Consider the following 8,076-nt stretch of genomic DNA (forward strand, 5'->3'; position numbering starts at 1 on the left):
TCCGCTGGTTCCGGTGGGGGCCCGGTGGGGGCCCGAGTGCTGCTGTTCACCAGCACCAGGGGTCTGGCCCACATCCCCGACAGCAAGGCGGGAGGACGCAGGGGCACTCCGCCTGCAGGCCCCACCCACCCACCCAGGCCTTCCAAACTCTGCCAGGGCCCCCCGAGTGGGCACGCTGGGTCCCCCTCCACTCATTCCACAGCCCACAGCACGTGCGTTCAGGCTGGCGGTGGGTCGGGGCGCCCTGAGTGAGTTAAGGGGTGCAGAAGGCTGTGCACGGGGATTTCTGCGCCGGCTTGAGCAGCACACAGAGGGCTCCGTGCGGCTCCAAGGCAGGCAGGGAGAGCCAGCGGCAAGCCCAGCAGACTCTTCCAGAACCGCCGTCCCGCGGGAGTCGCTGCGAGGATGTGCCAAGGCCGGGTGTCCTGCAGGGCTGGGCAAAGGGCACGCTGGCCTCTGCCTCCCCTCGCGGGGCAGGGCGATACGCTGGCGCTTTCCCTTTTCCTTCATCTGCAGAAATCCCTCGAGGGAGGCCGAGGTGGAGGGAAGGGCCGGACAGGAAACAGGAAAAGGGGAGGCAGATGCGGGGGCAGGACAGGAGCCCGGAGAGAAGAGGGGGACCGCGGCGGGGAGGGCAGGACGGAGAGGAGAGGGGCTGGGTTGGGGGGGTCCGCAGCCACGGTGAGGCTGCCACGGCCACCGCCTTCCCTTGCTCGCCCCCCCAGCCCCTTTCCCCGCGTCCTGGACGGGGCAGTCCTCGCTCTTCCCACCCCGTCCCTCCCAGCACCCCCAGGTCTCCTCCCACGAGTTGAGGGGCCAGAAACACCACGTGTCCCCTTCACAGCACCTGAAGGCAGCGCAGGGGAGTTGGGTCTGGGCGGGTACCTCCGCTGAGAACGTCCCCAGAGAGCTCAACTCCATCGTAAAAATTCATTCGCATTTGTAGCTCGGTCTTCAGGTTTTTTACTGACTTTGTGTGTTGTAAGATATGCTACACCAGGCATCCGCAAGTGTGTGTGCAATGTGTTTGCGTGGTTTACAGAGTAACATAAAAACCATCCGAAACACACCACTGCCCAGAAGCACAGTCTGAGGCCAGGCTCCCAGGCTAGGAGGCGATCCCTGGAGGCACAGGCAGGGCGGGGGGAGAGCGGGACCCAGAGGACGCAGCCATGGAGGGGCCCTTCCGTGTCTCAGTACTAGCTCACCTGGAGTGCGAGCTGGGGGCTCTGGCTGGCTGCCCCTCAGAAAGGAAGTCCCCAGGCAAGAGCGGGAGATGTGGGCTGAGCCCTGAACCAGGTAGGCCCCAGGGTCTGGGGGAGGCCCCAAAGGTGCTGCACCACCTGCCTTGAGAAGTGGGATGTTCCATTCCCCGAGGGTCTCTCTCCACAGCTTTCTGCTAGAGCTTAGCCCCAGTGGTGTGGATCTCACGTGCTGTTTTAGTGCTGGTTTTCTGAGCTCCATAGAGAAGACCTCAGGCCATGTGTTCTATGACTGCACTCTCCCCTTAATGTATTTCTGACATCCATTCATGGCAAGTTTCCCGGATCACTCAGGACACAGTCAGGAAAATGGAATCCGTAGCGAGAAGTTCAGTGGAGGGAGAGCACGGCGGGGGCTGGACTCAAAGGCGTGGGAAGGCTGGAACACCAAGCGGGGGCTGCAGAGACAGCCACAGACAATAGCAGGAAGCTAGCACTGTCTCCTGAGCTGGAGGAAGCCAGAGAGGAGGTGGTGCAACCAGAGCCAGGAGCTGGGCACCGCCAGGAACCCTGGCCGACTCCCAGGTGGGTGTTGGGACTACGGGGGAGACGGAGGAGAGGACACCGCGCTGTGGTACCCGGAGCAGACGCCGCAGGAGAGGCACCGTGGCTTCTGTTTCCCTCCTGCCTTCCAGCCTCTCGCTGAGCCCTGCCATGGGCCGAAGCTCGTGGACAGCCCTTGGCAAGTGAGCCTGGGGACTGAAGTTTGCAGGTGTCTAAGCGGAGTGGAGCAGGGAAGGTGCGGATCTGCTGGCACATCTGAAGTCCATGAAGTCCATTTCTGCCTCTGCACAGCATCCCGCTGCTGAGGACACTTGGCTGTTCCCAGTGTTTCTCCTATAAGCTTTGCTGTGCGTGTTACCAGGGGCATGTGTGCAAGCCTTTCTCTGAGTGTTGTCCAAATCTTCCGAGCACGCACTGTCCACAGCAACCTAGTGCACATACACAGCAGGACAACCAATGACTACGAATCAACACTTACCCTTAGAGTGTGCAATGCTTCCTGGTATTTTCTATTCTAAAATTAAAAATGGATACATTTGGCTACATTTAAAAAAAAGAACTATTTGTCAAAGGACACAAAGTTAAAGGTGAAAAGACAAGCCACAAACTGGGATGGTATTGGCCACAAGGCGTTAGGGGCTGAGCCTGGGTTGCTGTTGGCTGTTGGGGTGGGGCTGAGCCTGGGTCCCTGTCGGTTGTGGGGTTGCGGGCTGAGCCTGGGTCCCCGTCCGCTGTGGGGTTAGGGGCTGAGCAGGCACTCTTAGGCTGCCTACCTCTGATCCCAGCTCTTCCCTTGTGGCCATGCAGGCTTGGGGAAAACGGCCTCCACTCTGTGAACCCGGTCTCCAAAATGGGATCAGACCCTGGTCTACACTCTCTCCACTTCGGCTCCTGCAGGTCCCAGCCCTGAGATTCAGTGGATTATCAGGCTGGATCCCCACAGCTGGTTCAGGAGGCAAACACTGTTATTACCGCCATTTTTCAGATAAGGACAGACAGGTCAGAGGGGCGAGCGTCTGCCATAGTCCTTGCTGGCAAGTGGACATGGGCCAGGCAGGCCGGCTGCACAGGCTGAGTGTGCCTCTCCTGCTTCACCACCTGTTGGTGTGAACTCCCTAGCTGTGAATTTAGAGGATGTCCTGGGTGGGCTCCCTGGAGACTCCAGCCTGAGGAGAGGGTTAAGTGCAAGAGCTTTATGAGGACTGTGATCCCAGGGAGCTGGCGGAGAGCAGGGGACAGGCAGGGTGATGACGAGATGGGGCCCTAAGCTGACCGGCCTGGGGACCACTGGGTGTCCCATCCTCTTTCTAACATTGAAAGCTCTGCTTTTCACCCTTGGACTTCGCTGCCGGAAGGAAGGGGCTCTCACGTTTATGGAGACGCCTTCCAAGCCCTTGGTAGAAGTTCATCCTTTTGATGAAGTTGTTTGCACATCTTTCAAGGCTCACTGTGGGCATTTCATGTTTCATGACTATTGTGAAGACATTTTTTCTATCATACTATATTAGTTACTGTTGATGGATAAGAAAACTATTGGTTTGTTTTGACGTTCACCTTGCCCATGCCCATCATCCCCAACTTTTATTTATTCTGATATCTTTGCAGCGTTCTGACTGATTTCTCTCGGAGTTTCTAGATGGACAAATAATTGTCATCTACAAATAACAGCTTATTCTTCATCTCATTCCTTATCTGATCACATCATCTAGGATCTCAAGAAGTATCGAGCATTTGTTCTTACCAAATTTTATCCTTTTGTTTTTGGTAATTTTAAAAGGAATGCGAAATATTTCACAATCTATTTTAAATATCTGGGAGATAACTTTTATCAAGTTAAGAATGCATGCTGGCCAGGCACAGTGGTTCACACCTATAATCCCAGCACTTTGGGAGGCTGAGGTGTGCAGATCACTTGAGTGCAGGAGTTCAAGACCAGCCTGGGCAGCATGGTGAAACCCTATTTCTACAAAAAATACAAAAATTAGCTGGGCATGGTGGCACATGCCTGTAGTCCCAGCTACTCAGGGAGCTGAAGCAAGAGGATTGCTTGAGCCCGGGAATTCAAGGTTGCAGTGAGCCATGATTATACCACTGCACTCCAGCCTCGGTGATGGTGAGACCTTATCTCAAAAAAGAAAGAAAAGAAAAGAAAAAAAAAAGCGTGCTTTGCCCCATAGCAAAAGAGTTTTTATCATCAAGTGTTGAATTTTATTAAATATCTTGGAATTTATTGACACATCCCATGGCTTTCTGTTCTGACCTGGTAAAGCAGTGACTTGTGGCCACTGATGTCCTAATATTGACCCATCTTTATATTTCTGAATGTGTTGTTGTTGGTAAATACACAGATGAATTCCATGTGATGGGATTCTGAGACTCTGTATTTCTAGGGAAGACTAGTCTCTGTGTGATGTATGACGAATTGGAAAATGCCCCAGTTTTTCTATGATCTGTTAGAATAACTTTGTTTTTTTTTTTTTTTTTGGAGACAGAGTCTAGCTCTGTCGCCCAGGCTGGAGTGCAGTGGCGCGATCTCGGCTCACTGCAAGCTCCGCCTCCCGGGTTTACGCCATTCTCCTGCCTCAGCCTCCCGAGTAGCTGGGACTACAGGCGCCCGCCATCTCGCCCGGCTAGTTTTTTGTATTTTTTTTTTTTTTTTAGTAGAGACGGGGTTTCACCGTGTAGCTCAGGATGGTCTCGATCTCCTGACCTTGTGATCCACCCGTCTCGGCCTCCCAAAGTGCTGGGATTACAGGCTTGAGCCACCGCGCCCGGCCGATCTGTTAGAATAACTTTGAATGGTGGTTTGTGTGTGTGTGTGTGTGTGTTTTGATACAGGGTCTTGCTCTGTTGCCCAGGTTGGAGTACAGTGGCATGATCTCGGGGTTCAAGCAATTCTCCCGCCTCAGCCTCCTAAGTAGCAGGGATTATAGGCATGTGGCATGCCACCACGACTGGCTAATGTTTGTATTTTAAGTAGAGATGGGGTTTCGCCACGTTGGCCAGGCTGGTCTCGAACTCCTGGACTCAAGTGATCTGCCCTTCTCGACCTCCCTAAGTGCTGGGATTACAGGCATGAGCCACTGCCCCCCAGCCCACTTTGAATGTTTTTGACCACTAAACAGTAAGGGTTTTGTGTGCAAGGAATCATTGACTGTGTGCACTTAGGCGTCTGTCTCCTCCCACGCAGCCATGACATCTGTGAGGCTCAGCCCTGCTGTCCGACCTTCCTCCTCATTGCCGAAGGTCACCGCATTGTGTTAAACAACCACCTTCTCCATTCGACTGCTGAGGGACACTGGGCTATTTCTGGTTCAGACTGTGATGAACGGTGCTTTGTGAAGGTTCCTGGACACGTGCTTTTACAACATATGCAGCAGTGTCTGTGGGGCGCATTCCCAGGAGAGGACTTTTCGTCAGATGCACACATGTTCCACTTTATCAGAGGGGCCACTTCTCCAAAGAGACTGTACAATTTATGCTCCCACCAGCAGCATGGGGGTGCTCCACCCGGTTCTTATCCCCTCCGAGAGCTGGTGTTGTCTCATGCGTTCTTTTTACCGATTCTGGGAGGTGAGTAAAAGATTAACATAACCTTCTCTCATCAATATGGACAAGTTAATACTGGTTTAATTTTCCAGCTACGTTTCCCTGAAAGTCTGATCAAGACAGAATGTCACTCAGGAGATGACCCCAATGGACACATTGCACCTAAATGTGCAGATCTTTGCAGGTACTAGAAATATCTGCTGGGAGCACCCTTGATTTCGGTTCCCCGAGTGCAGTGACCTGCTTCTGGGTGTGTTCCTCGGTGTGCGCTGCACTGACCCCTCTGGAGCTGAGCTAGAGATGGAACTGTAGGCCAGGTGGCTTCACCCATCCACATGGGTCTTGCTCTCCCATATCCCAGCTGCCACTTGGCCGGGGTGGAGGGGGGGCAGAGAAGAGGAGGCACCTTTGCTGAAAACCAATTGATCATATACACACGAATCTATTTCTGGATTCTATTCTGTTGTATTGGTCTATATTTGTTTCCTTTTGCAAACTGCACTGTTTTGATGACTGCAGCTTTATAATAAACTATCGAAGACAGGGAGTAGCATTCTCCCACTCGTTCTTCCTTTTTCAACCTTGTTTTGGCTATTCTTGTTCCTTTGGGTTTTTATACAGCGTTTGTAATCAGCTTGCTAATACTTACCAAAAAACTGCTAGCATGTAGCTTGTAATCGTGTTGTATTTATACATAATCTAGGGACAATTGACATGTTCATGGTATTGAACCTTCTGATCAAGAATCTTCTGAGTCTTCATGTTCCCTGCTGTGGTGTAAGTATTGCCTTTTGTTTCATTTCTAATTTTTCACAGCTAGTATATAGAAACACAGCCAGTTGTTCTGTGTTGCCCTTATGGCCTGAAACCTTGCTAAACTCACTTATTAATTCTAAAAGTTTGTGTATAGTTTCCTTAGGATTTCCTAGACACAATCATGTCTTGTGTGAATAACACTTTTTTATTTCTTCTTTTCCAATCTTTACCCCTTTATTTCTTTTCCTTGCTTAATTAAACTAAGATTTCCCATGCAATATCATATAGAAATGTTGAAAGCAGCATCCTTCTTTTGTTCCTTATCTTGGGAGAAAGTATTTCGTTTTTCAATATTAAGTATAAAGTTATGCTCTTTACCAGGCTGAGAAAATTCCCTTCTATTCTTAACTTCCTGAACTTTTTAAAGAATGAATCGGTGTTTAATTTTGCCGTATTCTTTTTCTGTAGATGATGTATTCTCTTTAGGGAGATGATCCCATGACTTTTTTCAATTATTCTACTAATACAGTGAATTACATTGACTGACTTTTGAATGTTAAACCAACCTTGCATCCCTGAGATGGCACCTGCTGGTCAGGATTGTGATGATCCTTTCTCTGCAGTACTGGGCTTTCTTTGCTAACATTTTGTGAAGGATTTTTGCAGGATATCGATCTGCAGTTTTCTTTTCTTGCAGTGTCTCTGTCTGGTATCAGAGTAATAGAGGCCTCGTGAAATGAGTTGGGAAGTTTCCCTTTCTCCTCCATGTTCTAAAAGAGCTCCTGTAATTTGCAATTATTCCTTCAATAAATATTTTATAATATTTAGCAGTGAAGACATCTGGGCTAGGGGTTTTCTTCCTAAATGGCTTTTAATTATGAGTTTAATTTCTTCAACAGATGTGAAGCTATTCAGTTTTTTAAATTAAAATTGTTCACAAATGGTATTTTAGAAATTCTCTATTTTCACCAGTAGCATTTATTATCCTTTTCATTTTTTAAGAGACAGGGTCTCACTCTGTCGCCCTGGCTGGAGTGCAGTGGTGTGATCAGAGCTCTCTGTAACATTGAACTCCTGGGCTCAGACGATCATCCTGCTTTGACCTCCCAAAGCTCTGGTATTGCTGGTGTGGGACTCTGTGCCTGGCCTATCTTTTTAGTATCTGCAGTATCTCTGCTTCTTCTATTCTTTCATTCTTGATATTGGAAGTTTATGTCAGTACCCTTTAAAAAAAGATCAGTCTGGGCTGGGTGCAGTGGTTCACACCTGTAATCTCAGCACTTCGGGAGGCCAAGGTGGGTGGATCACTTGAGGTCAGCAATTCCAGGCCAGCCTGGCCAACATGATGAAACCCCATCTCTACTAAAAATACAAAAATTAGCTGGGTGTGGTGGCTCACACCTGTAATCCCAGCTACTCAGGAGGCTGAGGCAGGAGAATCACTTGAACCCAGGAGGTGGAGGCTGCAGTGAGCCGAGATCGTGTCATTGCACTCCAGCCCAGGCAACAGAGTGAGACTCCATTAAAAAAAAAAAAAAAAAAAAAATTCAGTCCAGGCAGAATTTCCAGAAGACAAAAACAAAAGAAGAAACAGCCAGCTTTTGACTTCAATAATTTTTCACTACTGTTTTGGTCTGCTTCCTATTTTTCATTAATTTCAGTTCTGATATTTATTACTTCCTTTGTGCTTAATTTGCTTTTTTCCTGGCTTCTTCAGTTGGAGGCTTGGGTCGTTTCTTTGCACTCCATCTTTTCCACATTCACTGCTATAAATTTCCCGTTAAGTGCTGCATTAGCTTTTCCCCAGAAATGTGGATATGCTGTTATTTTCAATTAACTAAACAAAGTTTTAATTGTCTCCCAAGAGTCATACGATTTATTGAGAAATGTGTTGTTTAAAATTTCCAAATATGTTGGGACTTTCCAGATAACTATTTTTTATTTCTTGTTTAACTCTGTTATGCCCTAAAAGCATACGTTGTAGAATTTGTAATTTTTTTTTTTT

The sequence above is a fragment of the Colobus angolensis genome, unplaced genomic scaffold (assembly GCF_000951035.1).
Source record: "Colobus angolensis palliatus isolate OR3802 unplaced genomic scaffold, Cang.pa_1.0 Scaffold38, whole genome shotgun sequence".
NCBI classification, from domain to species: domain Eukaryota; kingdom Metazoa; phylum Chordata; class Mammalia; order Primates; family Cercopithecidae; genus Colobus; species Colobus angolensis.